Below are 18,731 nucleotides of genomic sequence, written 5' to 3' on the forward strand. Positions count from 1 at the left end.
AAGGTGCAGACAGACCAGGTAGTTCTGTGTTCTTCACAATAAAGAACAGCAGCTGGTGGAATTTTTTTCTCCCACCCAGATAGAATAAATTCAAGTATGACTTCCTACATATGAAGCAAGCAAGTATAAGTTGGGGAGAGAGCACTGCAGAAAGACAAAAGCAGTAGAATTATGTGCAAGGTCATCCTTCTTAAACAACTGGAGAGAAAAGCAGCCCAGACATTTGTGAACTCCAGAAGAAGCAAGTGTCTGGCAGGGACTAACCCAGTTTCCTGCTCTCTGCCATAACACTTCATAGTAAGGTGACTAAAGCAACCAAGAAAAAAATAGTTGTTTAGTATGATGTGAAATTATGCTGTCCTCATTTTTCTCTTTAACTTTGTTTTCAGTTTGTAATTTGCAGTTCATTGTGTGCTCTGCTAGAATCACAGTGTTTCATTTTCAGCACAGAGTGACTCAGGCAAGCAGCACCTCTGAAAAGCAAGCTGAGTGCCACACACAAACTCCTGGGTGCTCAGGGGCACCAGGCTGTACTCCCCATCTCACTGATGGTGTCAGGTGTGCAGACAAGATAGGTTTTCCTCTGTGGGGTGTTAGCCAAAACCCTCTTCTCGAGCCCTTGAGAAGGAATGACACAGCTCCCAGGCTACTGTCACCACAGATACCTTGCCTGCCATCTAATTTTCTGAAAGCAAACAAAAGTTAACTTTGCCTTCCTCTGGGTAAAGAATGGGGTGTGAGGCGCACACACACACATTAAATACCCTGTTTAAAATCAGATCCTTTGCCACAATAATATTTTTAGTTTTGTGTCAAATACCACCGCCACAGATTGCTTCCTCTGTATCCTGGGAAACATTTGCCCCCATCTCTCAGGCAAGCAGCCTGTCCCTGTGCTATCGGTCTGCTCCAAATCTTCAAGATAGTGATAGAAAGAGGAGGAAACCCAACAAAAACCTCTAACACCTCTACTCTCCCACGCTGATTTTAGTACACATTATGCTAGCTTGTAGACTAGGCTTTTGTACCAGAGGAGATTACCCAGGATCTGCAGCAGCACAGACAAGGATGTGCATGTGTTCTGCTGCCTATAAATAGACTCTCCACTTAACAAAAACACAACCCAAACAGCCAGCTGTTAACAACTAGACCACAGAGTCTAGGCAGCAATTGCCGCTTGCTGAATAAATCTGTGCAACCTACTCATGCTTCAATTGGCAAATGATGTACAGATTAATGTTTGATGAGAGGTGATAATATTAACATGATATCTGAAGAGGCAGGAGTGAAACATGCTAAGCATGAAAACAATCTTTGAACTGCTGCTCAGCAGGGCTGCAAGTGGGGCTTTCCAGAAGTGGGCATTTTTTACTCACAGCTTGCCACTGGCAGGTTTGGCAAGAACACCAGGGACTGTCAAAGAGCGGAAGGCCATCCCCACACCTAGAGGATCATCTTTGGCCTGAGGCTTGCCTCTCTCACAGGTTTCTTTGGTGATCAGTTGCCCAGCTCTGTACTTGAGATTCAGTAGTACCCTGGAATAGCTACAGGAGTATTCCAAGAACGAAGGTACTAAAGACAAGACAAACCCAACTCTTCTCCTAGCCCTAGATGCAGTCATTGCAGGGCAGACTTGGGTCAGGGAACAGGATTGCAGACAAAAGTTTGCATTATGCTAAGGTCAGCTGAGTCTGACAGTTTTACAGGAACCAAGCCTCAAAGATATACTGCGGGAACTCTGCAAGAAAAGTAGAGTTTGATTGGGTCATGGGAGCAACAGTGCTTCTGCAAAACACTTTCTCCTTGGTGCAGACTACTTGCCAGCAGTCCAGAGCTTCTGTTGACCTGACTAAGACGGGACAGAAGTTCACAAGGCCAACCCAGTCTGACTTCCTAATTAAAAAACCAAACAAACCAACAACATCAAAACCAACTCATTTCCTTCAGTAAAACATCTAAAGCCTGTCTTAAGGCTGATTTTGATGATCATTTGGTCTGAGCAAGACGACCCCCACAACTGGGCTGGGGCCCAGTTATACAGAACACAGTCCTTCTGCAAAGGCTGTGCCATGACAAACTGGTGGCTGACACACACAGACTTCATTTCAGTTCTGTGGCTGAGCTGGAGTTGAAGCTGCTGATTCATCTGGCTTGTATCACCTGTGCCAAAAGGTCTGCACTCCTGGCAGGCATGTCTACTTTCAATTGTTTGAACAGCCACACAACAGAGGTCTCCTCATCACATGAAACAGCAGCTTGGACACCAGAATATCCATGTAAATAAAATACAGCATAACTGTACCAATGTCTTGCTCTTCCTTTTTTTTTTTCCCTTGGATTTTTTTTTTTGTTTTGTTTTTTTTTAAATTAGTGCAAGTAACAAGAAGGAAAATCTTTACAGCTTAATTATTTAAGCCCTGAGATATTTTCCATTAAGTATGCCAATATGGTTTCCAGATTCAGGCCAGGCTTAGACTGCAACAACTTCACAGACTTCAGAAGCAAGACTCTGCTTTAGGTAAGCAAAGCACAATTATGCTGAGCATTTTACAACAACAACTATTACAGAAACAATCCAGAAAAATTCATACACTCCAGAATGACCCAACAAAAAACTTATAAATCTTTTAAACATACACTGCTGAAGTCATGGTAAATCCACATTGCACCCTCTTCCTTCTCCACCTTGCTTTCAGCAAGAGATTACTGCTCCTGTAATAGGAGTGGAAAAATACTGCTCTTTTATGTAGTCTTCACAGGCAGCTTATGACAAGAATATAAGGCTGCATGCAAGAATATAAGGCTATAAAAGATTACAGCAAACCCTGCCAGTTCTTACCTGTCAGAGTTCTTAGAGAAAACTACTAAGGCCACACTTTGAAATTTATTTTAGCACTATTATTTTACAGGCTGTTAAAAAGTTTATGAAGGACAGAATGCTTAAGTCTTTCACCACCCAGCATGGACACTTGCTAACTAAGGGCAAACTGTGTTGTAAAGGTTTGCATAAAATGACAAACTGCATTAAAAGCTTTAAATTCTTTTCAGAGGAAGCTAAATATAAGTCAATATATCTTAGAAGAAAAGCATGGGGATACGGGAGGTGATTGATGGTGGAAGGCCAGAGGGCACTTTTTACTTCTTTTTGGCTGTGAGCCTCTTACCTGGGAACTGGTTTGGGCATCTAAAGATATTTTTCCAGAATGTACATCAACTAATGTTGGAAAGGATGGATAAATATAATTGCCTGGCAAAAGATTTACGATAGTACAGCCAGGATAAAAACAATCCCCCCTATGGCTGGACCATACCCTTACCTACATATAAATCCAAAAGTCAAATGGACTGTTCCATCTCACCCCCAAAATGTATGGTTCATCTGACACCTGTATCCCTCCCCTGAAACATCAGGTGTCTGTGACCCCATTGGCCCAAGTCTTGTTCCAGCCCACCTTGAAGCCCCCTGATAAGGGGTCTCCGAGGGGCCAGACGCTCTCTTGGATCTTCCCCTCTCTTGGAATCCCCACTCTCTTGGAACTTCCACCCTCTCTACCCTTTGTCTCCCCCCTCCCCCATCCCCTCAAGCTTTGCCACGTGCTGCGTCTGGCATCTCCAAGCAAGACCTTTCTCCATCCCTAATAAACCTGATATTCTAAGAGCAGCCTTCAGAGATATCTCATCTCCATTCATCTAAGCCGTCCTGGAGCACAGCGTTCCCTACAAGCTAACAGTCCGTTCTATAACAGGCCAAGTGTGAAACACCTTGAGAAGCTGACATTGTATAAATAATCCATATGTTCTCTTTTAATGGCCACAATGGGAGTCCCTTTTAAACAACAGGAGAAATTGTCATGGATATTGAAAGGCTGAACAATTACTTAATTTACTCTGGAGAAAAACATAACTAGTACCATTATGTTGGTCATATGTTAAACTACGTACATCTCTGAAGATCTATGGTGTCAGGTAATACTAACCAAATCAGAGTCCCAAATGGTCTGAAATCCTTTTGCAATATTCCTCTGCAAGAATGCAAGTTTCAGAGCTCAAAACATGACTTTATTGATATTTTTCATCTTTTTTAAGTGAATACAACTGAAAATTCTTTCACAAATGCACAACAAAATATAATTTCTAGTCCCACTATGCATTGTTATAAATGCACCTGCACAAATTGCTAAAATGTTCCCAGCAATTTTTTTATAAAGTTCAAAAAGGCTGGTTCTTCACAAGTCTTCAAACTGCATTGAAATCCTTAATTTTCAAATGTTTTTCTGTGTATATTTCAGTTTTGAAAAAAACCACAGGTAAACAGATAAACTGCAATTATGCTTTGCTTTTACAATAACTCTAGCACTTCTAGTCAGGAAAATGCAGATATTGGATGCTCTTGCCAAGTTTAAACGATTTTACATTTTACATATCTGTTCTCTGATAACTGCTGAAATAATGTTCTTTAGTAACTAACTCACCAAATTCCACACGTTATCACCCTCAACAAGAGCATTTTCTTGGGCACACTAACTTATTTTTTGCAATAATGAAGCTAGTCTGGAGAGAAGAAATACGCAAATGGACACTAGGAAAAGGCATAAAAAATCCAACAAACATCAGCCACACATTTTTTCTAAAAAACAAGCAATTGAAATACAGGAGGCAAGATTTCTCTGTGTGTTTGCATTTTGCTTTTTCCATTTACTGCAGAAACAAACTGTTCTGTTGCACTTACATGGCTCTTCACCTGTTACACTCACAAAACCCAAAGCCATTTGTAGAGGGAAATCAGCAGAGCAGCTGTCAGCAGGAGAGCAAATGTGATGGTCCTGGTGTCAGCACCCAAGCAAAATACTGACTTTGGAACTCCAGCAACCTGACAAGACTGTGTAATGGCACTGCAACCTTTTGTTGTAAGGTTTCACATTAGGATTTAATCTCCAATTGATCACACATGTCAGAAAAGCGTGGGATTGTTGTTAGTGCTTAGGAATGCAGCACACGTCTCGAGCACAGAGAGAGGGCAGTACCCCGTCAGAATCTGTTAAATCTTCAGGAAAGGGGTTTGAGCAGGAGTAAAGATGCAAGTCTTTTGCTGTCTCTACACAGGGGACATTTTCCATTCTGACTACCAGCTACTACATCTCAGTGCCCACTCTTCTGGGCACCTGACAGAAACAGCCCAGGCTTTAGATTGTAATGTTTATTTTTAAAGCTGGAATTTCTAGCATTTATAGTTACAGGGCATAGCTTTATGAGCTCTTCTCCAGTGAAATATTTTTTGTTGTTTGGTTTTAGACTGATCCCCAGTACAACCTTGCTGACTTCTTTCAAAAAAGTATGAAGCTGTGTCTGTGCTCCTCTGGTAATACTAGTTTGTCATCAGTCCTCACTTAATAAATTAGCAAAGTCATCCATGAAGTGAGCTGGGGAAGCAGCATCATCCTGTGCTCTCCTGTGCAATGCTGCAGTGTACTACTAAAAATAGCTGCTGCCTTTCACTCCAGAGATGGAAGCTTCCTGAGAACAAGGCATTTCTGTACTCGGGGTACATGCACAATATGCAGCACACTGATATATCACCACTTGTCCATATGTAAAGTGAATAGATTTGCAATATTTCCCCAAACAGAAAGCTGTCCCAGCCACACAGCAAGTATGTTTCTAGTAAACACTCTTCGGCCTCCGCCCCACAGGCTTGAGCAGTTGCATTTTAACTCATGTTTTTTTAATTTTATTTCCACAACTGCCAAAGCAGTTCCATGTTTCTGCTAATCTTTTTTGAAATAGAAGAAAGTGAAAAATGTTTCAGGAGAAATTTTGGAACATCTTCAGATTATTTTTTTTTTAAAACATATTTTGTTTAAGTAGAAGCAAACAACAAGTTTTTGATCTCATCTCTCACATAAAAATCTGGACCATTCCACATTTAGATGGAAAAATGGAATCAATCTATTTCTGAACAGAACTGGCTCTGGGCAAGGATAGGCAAAGCATTAAAGCTGCTCACTCAGAAGAGGGCAGAAGCTGGAGAGATGTTCTCTGGGCAAAGGGAAAGGATGCACTGAATCAAGGGACATAAGAAGTGATCACAAAGGGTTCAAATATGGATACAGGACTATGAACCAGTTACAGATAAAAGAGCCTGGGAGTCTGAAGGAATTTTCTATTGAGCAGAGGAACAAAGCTGTAGCACAGCTTCCTTAGAAGGTCTGACAATTTTGCATTAAACATCTGCAAAAATGGTATTTGACCACTGTGCCAAAAGCGGCTCCCAGTAAGGACAGACTACATTTGGCAAAGCAGTAAGCCACTCTCTGCCCCATGCTTCTACCAGACACAGGAGATGAGGAGTGCTGGCTCCACCTCACTGCACAGCCAGTCTCCCAGCAGCACAGAAATGCCACCAGGAACTAGTAGCTCCTTACCTCACCATTTCTGCCTGCCAAGAAAGCATGAGAGCCCAGTGCTTTGCCTGTTCAAATTCAGGAAAAAGGTGTTTGAAGAGCTTTGCTCAGCACAGCCAGCATTCTGTGAACAGTGGCAGAGCTCTAATTAACTGCACAGACTTCATCTCAGCAAAATGTTTTAAAAGAAATTTTAAAAGTACATGAATACTCCCAGTTAATCCATACGGCAAAGAGCTGAATCACAGACTCTGACAAGGCAGTCCCTGGAAAGGCGATAGATATGTCATACACTCCATTTCTCATTCCAGGAGCATCCCAAGTCCAATGTGTAGCAAGCAGCTCTATATGCATATAAGCTGAAAGGAGAATGCCAGTTTCCAACACCCATGAGGAATGTTCAAATCTGGAGTCTAATTAACTTCACAAATCTTCTTCACCCTGAGTGTAGGAAAGTTACAAAGACTGACTTGACTGCATGTCAGACATGTAGATTCCAAACAATGGCATTTTCCCTGAGCTCTTCCATGAAGCCCAAACTGCAGTCAGGACTAGCAAGGACACCAGCTCACCCAGGCTTCAGGGCTGTCCACCAGCTTGGGTCACTTCAGAGCCAGGTGGTGCTCTTTTGGGACAGCACTTTCCCAGGAGCAGAGCTGTCTTGTCCCACAAAAGGAGCTCTAGCATCATTTCACAACACAGCAAGGCTGATGCTTAGAACATTCCTAATCCATTCCAGCAACTACAAGTGCTTGAGATCACAGGCCAGTTTCATTCCCTTCAGAATAACTTGTCGTTAACCACAGTCTTATCCTAGTGATGAGTAGAATCTCAGGTGAAGCTATCTGTACATCCACACTTCCTTCTCCATTAGCACAGTGTCTCATGTAACTTGTACCCAGGATTGGAGAAACACTGCCAAGAAATCCTCTTGTTACATATCCTTCCAACTACACATGTGGGCACATCTGTAGGTTGGGCAGAAATGTGATCGAGAACAATCCTGCAGAGAAAGACTTGCGGGTAAGTGGTTGATGAAAAACTCACATGAGCACAGTGTGCGCTCACAGCCCAGAAACCCAATGGAATCCTGGGCTGCATCAAAAGCAGCATGGCCAGCAGGGTGAGGGAGGCCCTCTGCTCTGCCCTAGTGAGGACCCCACCAAGAGTGCTGCATCCAGCTCTGGGAACCCCAAAATAAGAAGGACATGGAACTGTTGGAGCAAGTCCACAAAGTTGATAAGAGGACTGCCCTAAGAAGACTGAGAACCTTGGGGGTGTTCAGCCTGGGGAACAGAAGGTTGTATGGATACCTCAAAGAAAGCTTCCAGTATTTGAAGCTGATCTACAGGGAAGCCAAGGAGGGACTCTTTATCAGGAACCGTAGTGATAGGACAAGGACTAATGGGTACAAATTGAAAGAGGCAGAATTTATATTAGAGATTAGGAAGAAACTCTACTGTGAGGATGGCAAGACCCTGGAACAAGTTACCCAGTGAAACTGGATATCCCAACCCTGACAGTGTTTGAGGCCAGGTTAGATAACACTTTGGGCAACCTGGTCTAGTGGGAAGCATCCCTGTCCATGGCAGGGGTATTTGCACTAAAATGATCATTAAGGACCCCTCCAAACCTTAACATTCTATGACTCTAAGAGCATTCCCTATTCTGATAGGGCTTTGGCTTGCCCCTGTGTAGGGGTTGCACTTCCAGGTTCCTGTATTCCTTAGAAAAATGTATTTCAGCTTAGTTCAACAGCTTTCCTAGTTGTCAGCCTTTTCTTAAACTATTCCATGTTCATGAGAAACTTGCAACTCCAAAGAGAACATTTTAAGCACCTCAACTCCTAGTAGCAATTCAAGCAGGGTTTCACTGCTATTCACTTGAATAGCATTCAGTCAGTCAGGGAAGCTGAAACAATAACATATGTGAAACAGCTTGAATCTTGAGGATATGATCTATACAGAATTAGTTAACAGAAATTTTTTCTTTAAACCCACACACTCCCCATAACATTCATTTAGTAAATCTGAATAAGAACTGCATTCAAGATAACACAATCTGTATGTGAACATTCTGTGAAGAGAAAGAATGAATTCCATGAATCAATAATTTGGTTCAATTGTCTTGGTTCTGTTTACTATTTACGCTATGTTTGGTGAGTCTTAACTTATTAATGTTGGACATCCTCTGTTTTAAATCTCTGTATAAGGTTCCAAGTGAACATGGTCTGTGTTTACTTTGACTTCAAAGATAATTCAGCATGTGCAGAAGAGTTTCCAGACTGAAATGGACTTTATTAGCTCTGCTGCCATAAATTCAGAAATAAAAAAAAAATCTCTGCATCATGTCAATTTAAGGCAAGAGGCCTTTCATTCAGTATCTCTCATTTTGCAAAACAATACTTTTTATATTATGCTGATACCATATATATTATTGTAGTCAACATTAGCATAATAATGATGACATATGTGCTATTACCATTACAATGTTGGTGTGTTCATTTTTATTACTGACAGAGCTGCCCAAAATATCTACTGTTTACAACATTTGTTCTAGCTAAAGAGATTTGGTAGCATTTGCTAATCAACTGCAACCACTTCCCACCCATAAAACTGATGCAAATAAGGAAAAAAAAAAAAACAAAAACCAGCTAGAGGGATCCAAAGACATAAACACTTTTACTTATAAATCTGTAAAGAGAAATCCCCCTCTCTCTCCATATGGCTTTCTCTTGGCTCTTAAATCATCTTTTCATTGGCTTCCAGCTGGCTGTCTCACTATCAAGACCAACTTGTTATGCCAAAGTCAGGCTCAGAAAAATGAGAGCTGCAGAGTGGCATGACTGGATGCAGCAGTTTTTACTAAGGGCAAGTCTCGCATAAAGGGTGCATAGCAAGGTCACTTCACTTGCCTCAGCCAAGCAGGCACTGCTGTGTTCCCAAAACACAGCAGCAGGTCTATGTTCACACTTTTTAGTAGCAGGAGTTAAGAACAGCTACTACAATTGAAGCTACAGGGAAATTCTGCAGGCAGAAGTGTAATTACCTGAGTGGGAATTCTGGCAGAAAACCCAGACCTCTTTCTCTCCTTAAATAGAAACAAATACTGTGCAGTCACCATGGAGAGATTACGTACAGCATTTGGATCACATACAGCACTGAAATACAACACACACATAAAAGAGCAAGCCATGGAGCTGGTTTAGCAAAGCACAACCAAGCCGGGTCTCCACTGACTACAGCCACCATTTTAGCCATCATCCCAGTCTTACAAATATTAAGCTATCTGTCAAAATTCACACTCTGCATTAAAAGTCAGCTCTGCAAGCTGTTTAGTCCAGCTGGGAGTACCTAGCGCCTGACATGACATGAATGAGGCAGAGATGGAAGCACTCACAAATTGATCTACCGCCACCCAGGTAAGATTTTAAATTAAGAATAGAAGAAAACCACAGGGAAAGAAACATCATATAGTGCCTGTGTGTGAAGGCCTGTTTGGATTTAGCTAAACAGCCAGTCACTGAAGTGCAGCAGTTCTTGTACAGTCTGTAGAGGCTTTGACTCCAATTACAAAAATTCTTAGTTTTGGTCCATGTCTGACACCTTTGGTTTTCACCTATGCACCCAAGCCTACCTCCTCATCTCTCTAGCCTTCCTTCTGCTCATTCCACAGGCCAGCTCATTTTTTGCTTACTGCCCCCAATAGCCTCCAGATTTAATCCCAGCTTCAGCCCCCCTCTCCAGGGGTGGAATTTTCCCCCTCTACTCCATCACTCATGTCCCCATGCTTCTTCACTGAGGCTGTGATAGCATCCCAGGGGGAGTCACCAGAGCACAGGGAAAATGAGCACCCTATTCCTTCTTCAAGCACAGTATAGGCTGCAGTTTTGCAATCTTTTTGGCTTCAAACTCTCCTCCAAATGACTTGTGCTCACTTGTTGTCAGGGCACTTCCTCTTTAGCCACCTGACTATTTGGTCCTGTTTTCAAAGAGAAATACGATTGCTCAGTGTCCCTGAAAAATCCACCATCATTTTCTATTCTTCAAAGTCAGCAGGACTGTTACTAGACTAAGAATCTCAAAAATTTGCCTCTCCCTTTCAAATCAGCCAACCTTTGCTTCGTTAATAACTGCAGTCAGCTTCCAAACCTTAGAGGAATGTTTTTTATCTACATATATGTCAGGGTGGTGATACTAAATGGGAAATTGTTTGCTTAGCAGGACTGGCAAAGCCTTGCTATGTATCAGAAATGCCATTCCATGGAGAGTACTTTTCTCCCCTCTCTGCAGCAGCTCACTAATTTAGGTGCATAAATCAGAGAGAGCTGATAAGGTCACAGATACCAACATGTCCTGCCTCCCGTTCAGTTTTCCCAAGCATTCTGCAAGCCATCAAACAGCTTCAGATTTGGAAGTTTTAAAAACAACTCTGCTCATTTTAAAATAATCATACATTTCAATTCCCCCACATACCACTAGCAATTATAGAAACAGCTTTCTGATTTTGTAGTGATTATTCCCCAGCATGCACATCCCCATAACTGGCTTTTGTTTTCATTCTCACAAGACAAAGCATGGAGAGACCTGCACTTTTTTCCCCCTTCCCACCATTACTGGCCTTCTCACAATTCCTCTTTTTCTCCAGTTTCCATGTTGTGCTTCACATAGGCTCCATTCCATGGGTTTTCTTAAAGGGAAATATCTTAATTTGTATTTATGAAAATCTGCTATTTTTTCACATAGCACACGTCCTGCTGCCTTGACTGTACTGAAACTTGCTTATTTTTAATGTTACATATTAATGAAAAGCTGCTAAAATGAGAGAAAGGATTTTCTTTCGTCAGTCAGCATCAGCATGAGAGCAGTCTGATCTTGAAAGCCTCTCGCTCCGATTGTTCAGAAACATACTGTTCACCATGTCAGTTGAATCATGTGCGTCAGATATTAAAAGTTCAGGCTCTAAGTGCACAAATCCTGTTCAGATCTAAGAAAGTTCTTTTCCATAAATATTAATGAGGGCCAATTTCATGCCACTTGTTACATCCCATGTACACTTACTTCTTTAAACTATCACTTGTCTTTTATGTGCCAATAATCAATTTGTAAAGCATAAATCGTAATGGTTTTGATTATGCTATAGCCTATGATTTTGCATTTAATCAATTTGCTTACTTTGATAAGTGACGTTATTTCCATTTTATCATCTTATCTGTTTGCAGGAACAAATAAGTCACCTCTTTGAAAGATTAAAATTTCATCTATTATTTACTTAAAACCAAGTTTTAGAACTGCACCATCACTGTAAGCATTTAATCAGAAATGCAAACAAGAAGCTCAACCTGTACATCCTGTTCTGCCCTACATCAAGCATCAATCACATTTCAGAATTACCACATGCAAGCTGCAACCATCTGCTAGAGAGAGAAGACAGAACAGCAGCAACAACAAAATACCCATGCACCGAAAGGTTACTTGACTTGCATTCTCTGTGAATTCAAACTGAACACAAGAATCAAGTCCCTGTTGATCAGGGATGAGAAAAGAACAAGATGTCTTGGAAGACAGCTGTTTCTCAAGAGACAGCAGGTGCACATTTGGGAGTGCCTTGCAGCACCAGGATGCCAGCACAGGTAGGTACAGCCACACATGTGCTTTGGGCTCAGCAGAGAGAACCTGGAAGCCCTGCAGGAACCTTAAGGCAGTGCTTTGCACAGTCAGGCAGGACACACTGGGGCAGGGAAGATCACTTCAGGCTCCCTGCCATGAAAATGAGTTTGTTCGGCTTCCCAAGCAGAGCAGCTGACAGCTTGGGCTGGAGACTAGGAATGCAAAAGGCTGCCTGCAGCCAGCCAGAGTGATCACTTATGCTGGAGTCACGCTGCCTCAGCAGTGGGGTTCATTTGATTCTGAAAGTCCACTGGCCTTACTATTTAAAAGAGACATTAGTCACATAAACATCTCAATTTCTCATAAATACACAGAAAATATGACAAGTTTTAAAGAAATGTTGCCACTACAAGTCAGAGTAAGGTCATAAAGTGACATTCATTTGTTACCAGGGTCTTAGGAATTAAAAAAAAAATAATAAAAAAGAAATCCTCATTGTTATTAACAACTACTTGAGCTTTTGCTCTCCTTCAAAAGGTTTTGAATCCTTAGTTCATACAAAGAGTCTGTTTCATGTAAATATTTGGGGGAAAGAAATTCTCTGTATTCCAACTATAACTAGCTTATGATGTCAGCACAAGTGACCCGAGATGATCTTCAACTGACAGCACTGACTTCACATTTCTCTGCTGTCTTTTATAACAACTTCTTGAAAGCATAAACTATGGCTGCTTTTCTTTCCTTAAATCTCCTACAGACATCTACTTCTAAGGATATGAACAGACTCAAACAGTAATCAAGAAATTGTACAATGATCTCAAAGGATGCTTAAAACATTTTCCCTAGCCTGTCCCTATCTCCCGATGACATTTTCTCTCATTTAGAAGCTTGCCTTACTGCTTGAAATTCCAGATTTAGAACTGATCTTTTTCTATAGCTAATGGTGTTGAAGTATACTTAACAAATTCAACCAGACATTGAAATGTGTGTATTTTACATGAAAGTATTTTCATCCAACAGTTTGAGTTCCCACAGGAGGTTCACTAACACCCTGAATGCCCCATAGAGACTTGGTACTCCAAGACCAGCATCCCAGCTCCACAGACGAAACATACTCCCTCTCATCTTCTGAGAGGACTGTCTGGACAAAGACAATGATATCTGTATGCCAGGACATAAGTAGAAAGCTTTCTGTGGAGTTATTTATTGTAGTAACAGGCCCTGGCAACAGTTAGACTCCATGGTGATAACAAATAACCAGGCTCTCAAGGAAGAGAATTGGGCATTCCTATTCTCTGGACTTGCAGCAGGGAGCAGATGGTCACAATTTCACCATGGGCTACAATATTTCTATCCAGGCTGCAGTGGCAGAGCTGCCTTCTGAGGGGCTACAGAACAACCAGAGAGTGAAGAGCCAGGGGTGACCTCTTCCCCGCAGACTCTGTCTGAAGCACGTACGTTAGGAGATGCCTTAGCACACGAGTGTACCAGGAGGACATGGGCACACAAAAACATGGTTTTGATGATGTTAGGGGCAGCTCTGGCTCTGTCTGATCTTAAGGGAGCTCTTAAGGAGAAGGGCTGTCACTCACTCAGCTTAACACAATCTTCCTGCTATGGGGAAGCAGATTCACTATTTGGCCACATGCATGATCTGATTTCACAGCACCTGAAAAGTTCATTTTCGCAGTCTGTCCCACTTGCCTCATTAAAGATACAGTTATAGACACTTATCTCCCACACCAGTGATGAATTACAACACTGCAGCAAGGTGGATTTTGCCTCAAAAAGTTATTTTGAAGTAGGAGGCTTGTATGTATGTAAATATTATGTATGCAAGATATATATGTGAAGCCACTTTGTGAAGCTTACAAAGTTGAATTGGCTTAAGCCCAAAGACACAGAGAAGAGACAAATTACATCTAGGCTCTAATCCTCCATTATTAGGAGGTTCAAAACTATTGCTTAGAAGGAGCACAGGCTAACAGGTTAGCAAGTGCTAATTTAAAACTCAGTTTTAAATTTCTAACCAATGTTCTGCACACAGAAGGCACTTAAAGTACTGGAAAAATACTCCAAGTGAGTTAAATGGATTATAGCCACATTTAAGCTTAAAGTTATGCTTTGTTTTGAAAATGGAAAACAAATTTTGAAATGGTCCAAGAGACCTTCACTCACCATCCACATGTGACAGAACATGGATAAGGTATCAGGAATGCCTCCATCTTCCACTGTACTCTGAACCTCGCAGTTCTATAGGACTACTCTAGATAGCTCCTTACATGTTTAGAAGCCCAAGGAGCTTTTCTCATTTGTTTCTTCATCTTGCTGTAGAGTAGAAATTACAGCATTGATGGAACAGAGACAGACCCTCACAGGTTGGGGCAGCTTGACTAAAAGGGACTTCAAAGGATGGAGCCAAACTTGAAGATGAGACAAGGAAATCTTCCCCAAGGAACCACCATGAAGATTTACTTATTTTCAGATAACCCAAGCACAGGTTAACAATAACTGAAGTTTGTAACAGCCTCAGAAACAGACCTAGGAGGAAATAATCTTGCAGGTCTATTGCTAAAGCAAACTTCCACACTAGGAATCGTTCATGCTGTGACACCACACAGACTGAGTTCTTAGCACTAGTTTAAAACCATGCCATAGTAACACAGAATAGCTGATCATTACGTTCTTCAGCATGACTCAACCCTCAGCACCAGAAGAGAAAGCAGGGTTGATACTTTTCTTGGCAGATGCCTGGAACAGACCAAGAGAACAAACTCAGCCTTGTCCCCAGGAGTAGCCCTCTCTTACAGTACATTGGGAAGGGAGGTTGCCCACAGGAGGGCTCTCAGTCTGACGTTACAATGAGCCAGTTTTTACTGCAGCCAATACAATGCCCTGACAAGCAGAAGGTAGAGACAGTAAGTAAATACCCTATTATTTCTTCACATTTGCAACCAGAGTTTGCAAGGCCAGTTATAATATGAAAAAAAAACACAAAATGTAAAAACTCCAGAAATCATCATGACAACAATCAAATGTGTGCAAAGATTTTTTCTTTCAAATGCAAGTGAGCACTTAAACCCAAAGTTTTCTATAATCTTAGGATACCATTGCAGTAGGAGTTGCTAATGGAAAAGCAGCACCATTTTTTGGTTTATTTGAACCCCCTAATCTCAAAGTTTAACTCTTGTATTTTTCAAGTGTTGTGAACATCTTACATTTCACAGACATACTAAATGGAGTATCTACAGTGGTTGTTTACTCTTTACAGTAAACAAAAGTTATAATACATTATTTCAAATAGAAAACAAAAAGAGTGGTGTTTGCTAATTGTTAAAAAAGACTTAACTCCCAATATCACACAAGGATGTGATGAAAGGATTTCATTTCATATTGAACAAAATTATTTGCTTGCTCTGAAATGGTTTCATTTAATTTCAACCTCCTTTTCCTCCCACTTTCTAAAGCATAACTTCACAGGAAATTTCTAAACAGAAAATTTTGAGATCATGCTTCAATCTTCTTTTTCAACACCAAAAAAAGTCATACCATACCAAGGATACTTCAACTACATTTTTCTCCTGAATGGATTAGTAAAACCAATACAAATTCACATCACTTGTCAGCGTTGCCCACTCATCCTACTTTTATTTTTTTGTCAGGATGTGTTTTGCTGTATATTGGCTTCTGACATTTGCATGTTCTGACTGACAGCCGAACCCCAGTGCTTTTCGGGTAACTGGTTCGGTTATTTTAGGAGCAGTACGGAGTCAGCTATGGGGTAGTAGATGTTCTGTATTTTTGTTTTATAACTGAAATATAAGACAACATTGTCACACTCGTTCTGCTTATGAAGACTGGCAGATGTCAAATATCTATAATTTTGATTTGGCCCAAGAATTTTTTCATACCAGAGCTCTCACTTCTGCCAATAGAGATTGGGCAGATGGTAGAACTGTCAGATGAGGGCTTCAAAACAGCTGGGTCTTGGCCTTAAAGTTGCTCATTGTTTATTCATGTCTAATATATGGAAACTAAACAGACACTCAGAGTTATCAAATAACTTGGTTTTTAGTCCTAATGCTGTCTATAAATATAGGATTGTTGAAAAGCTTATGATCAGACTCAAATGTAGCAATGCTGTTACAGCAAAAATCACATACCATAAAAAGACATCAAAGTTTGGGTTTATTTAACAGACAAACACAGTGATCTTTACAACATGGCTCATTACTAGGCTTGTACTACACCACCCTAGCTTGGCTTTCTCCAGCCAGATCAGAAAGCCCTTAAGAATTTAAACTGTCTAGAGCTCCTGCAGACCCTCTTTGGGAACATGCTCAATAATTGGCTTCACAGGTTTTCAGCATAAGCTTCCCTGATTTCCAGAATGTACCCTTCTGGGTGTAACTGGACTAGACACTTGCATCATTCTTCAAGCCACTAAAACATTTACTGTAAACTTTAGGGAGTGAAGAGAGGCTCCAGCTGGCCTTCTCCACTGGACAGTCTCAGTCTATGCAATTTCTTAAACAAAAACTCTGGCATTGGAAATACATCATGAAGCTTTGCTTGAAAGCCAGTGTTGGACAAAATTTGAGTTTTAATGTTTACATCTTTTGAAGACACACCGCTCACCAATGAGTTCATCAGTAAATCATCACCCTTCGAGGAAACAGAGAGGCAAAAATCATTCTTGAGGAGCTGAGGATGTCATAATCAAGAGTCAAAGTATCACTGGCAGAACTGTAGAAGCATATGAGAACAAGGTGTCACATGAGACAGGACTCCTGCTACAGCTCTGACTCCGCTGTGAGCACCTTGAGATGCAGCTTTTGCACACTAAAAGCATCACCACACATTCATCCTCTAAGACTTTTAGAAGCTAGTTGTTTACTGCATTGTAGGAGCATTAATACAACAGAAGTTGGCAATAGTTTCCAGTTGTTTACAGTTTCTGGGCTTGTTTCAAATGTGGACAAAGGAAATAACAGTACTAACAACTCGCTCTTTGAAAAACTCACTGGATGTGCATGCCAGTAAGAGGTGATACAAGCTTCTTTCTCAGGCCCATGAAACTAGAAGAAATGCTGCTATCAGGACTTAAACTGACACTTAAATTAAGACATCAGAAGTCTCAAATAGCAACACTTCTGAGAAATCTACAATTCATATTTGATCTCAACCTAAGAAACCATTACAAAATCGATTTAAAAAAAATTATTGAATTGATATTTGACTAAGAGGCTAGTGTCCATTTTCTTTGCATTCTGAATTATAATCTGGTTTATTTTGACTTCTGAACTCAAGTTTTTTATCATGTTGTCAAGCATTGTGTTGAGGATCAGATGCCTCTCCTAGACAGGCTTTTGAGTACAGATGTCAGGAAAGAGGTCTGCAGGACATTTGTAAGCACCTTTATGGTATGCATTGTTCAAAGCATGAGCTCACCACTGCTTGAACACAGGAACAATTTGATTTTAAGCCCAGGATGGTTCTGAGCAGCTTTATAATTTGAGGGAAGCCATTCACGCATCTCTAACCTCAGCCATTTACATTACTGAAAAGAAAAAATCAAACAGAAACTTTCATATTCTGTGATTCTGCAATAAGAAGGACTAAACAAGCAAGGGCTGCATTACAGTCTGGCCACCAGTGCTGCCTAAAGCATCTGTGATTACCAGAACTTTGGAAAATGGGGATAGAGGGTCTCCAAGTACAGTTTCTCCATAGCCTTTACTTACTTAGACAGATTTTTGAGTATCCAAGAGAACTGGACCCTCTGTGGCTAAATTTAGGTAACATACTGCAGGCAGGTTTTTGAATTTTTCCCCTTCATAACAGAAGCAAGTGTCTGCTCTTTTTCTCCTATTGTATTATAAAAGCTGTCTGGTATTAAATTACACAGACTCTTTTATTGACAGAAATTCAGTCTTTGCTATTTCTCCTCCGAGAATTTCTATTCTCCCAACAGGAAGAAAGTGCTTTTTTCAGTCTTAAAATGAGTACAGCTTTTAAAATGAACTTCATATTTTTCGCTAACAAAGCCAACTTTTCCAAGCAATACTTTATATTTGAGCTGGGCCCACTGCTGGGTAGCCTAAAAGTAAAAACATAAATCTGTCACTAGCTGTTAACTATTAGCTCTCCCTTAGCAGCAATAGAAGAGAGCCTGTGCTACCTTTCTTGAGAATAACATACTCCATTTAAGGCTCAAATCCAGCAGATTTCCTATGAATAGACAGATTAAATGCATCAAACACAGACACAGTAGAAAGGTGTAGTACCTAGACATATAGCAAATTACAAAATGCAGCTGTGACTTTTGCTCATTAACACACAGGTAAATTCATATCTGTAGCTTTGGAGCTGACCAGGAATAAGCATGAATTTATGCCAAGTTTCATCCTAGTACTACCTTCAATGAAGAAATGAACCCATGGCCCTCATAACACTGTAAAAGATGAGTACAACCAGGTTTGAGATTATTTTTACAGTAATATTGGGGAGAGAACCTTGCTAGAGCTTTCCCTTCCTGTGCATAGTTCTGCTTCATGTAAGTATCTGCATCCCTTAAGCCCTGGCAGCATCACCATCTTCTACAGATTTCCTGCCACAGCCAACACTGTGAAACAGCCACATTAGCTTTGGTCTTCGACAATCCCTTACTTTATCCTGAAAAAAGGAACTCAAAGCAATACAGGTTAGGATGCCTTGTTAC

General features: G+C 40.9%; 1 protein-coding gene across 5 annotated transcripts in view; it reads right to left on the bottom strand.

Moving 5' to 3' along the window:
- Window positions 1–18,731, bottom strand: part of ATXN1 (ataxin 1) — a 367,335-nt gene that overhangs the window by 316,082 nt on the left and 32,522 nt on the right. Inside the window, exon 1 of one of the 5 annotated variants that reach the window (XM_077785676.1) lies at window positions 2,638–2,712. The exons of the other annotated variants lie outside the window; for them this stretch is intronic. The gene's annotated coding sequence lies outside the window, so the exon portion shown is untranslated. Of the gene's footprint in view, window positions 1–2,637; window positions 2,713–18,731 lie in introns of those variants that run through there. 5 annotated transcript variants of the gene reach the window in all.

This window comes from Lonchura striata, chromosome 1, assembly GCF_046129695.1.
Source record: "Lonchura striata isolate bLonStr1 chromosome 1, bLonStr1.mat, whole genome shotgun sequence".
Lineage (NCBI taxonomy): Eukaryota > Metazoa > Chordata > Aves > Passeriformes > Estrildidae > Lonchura > Lonchura striata.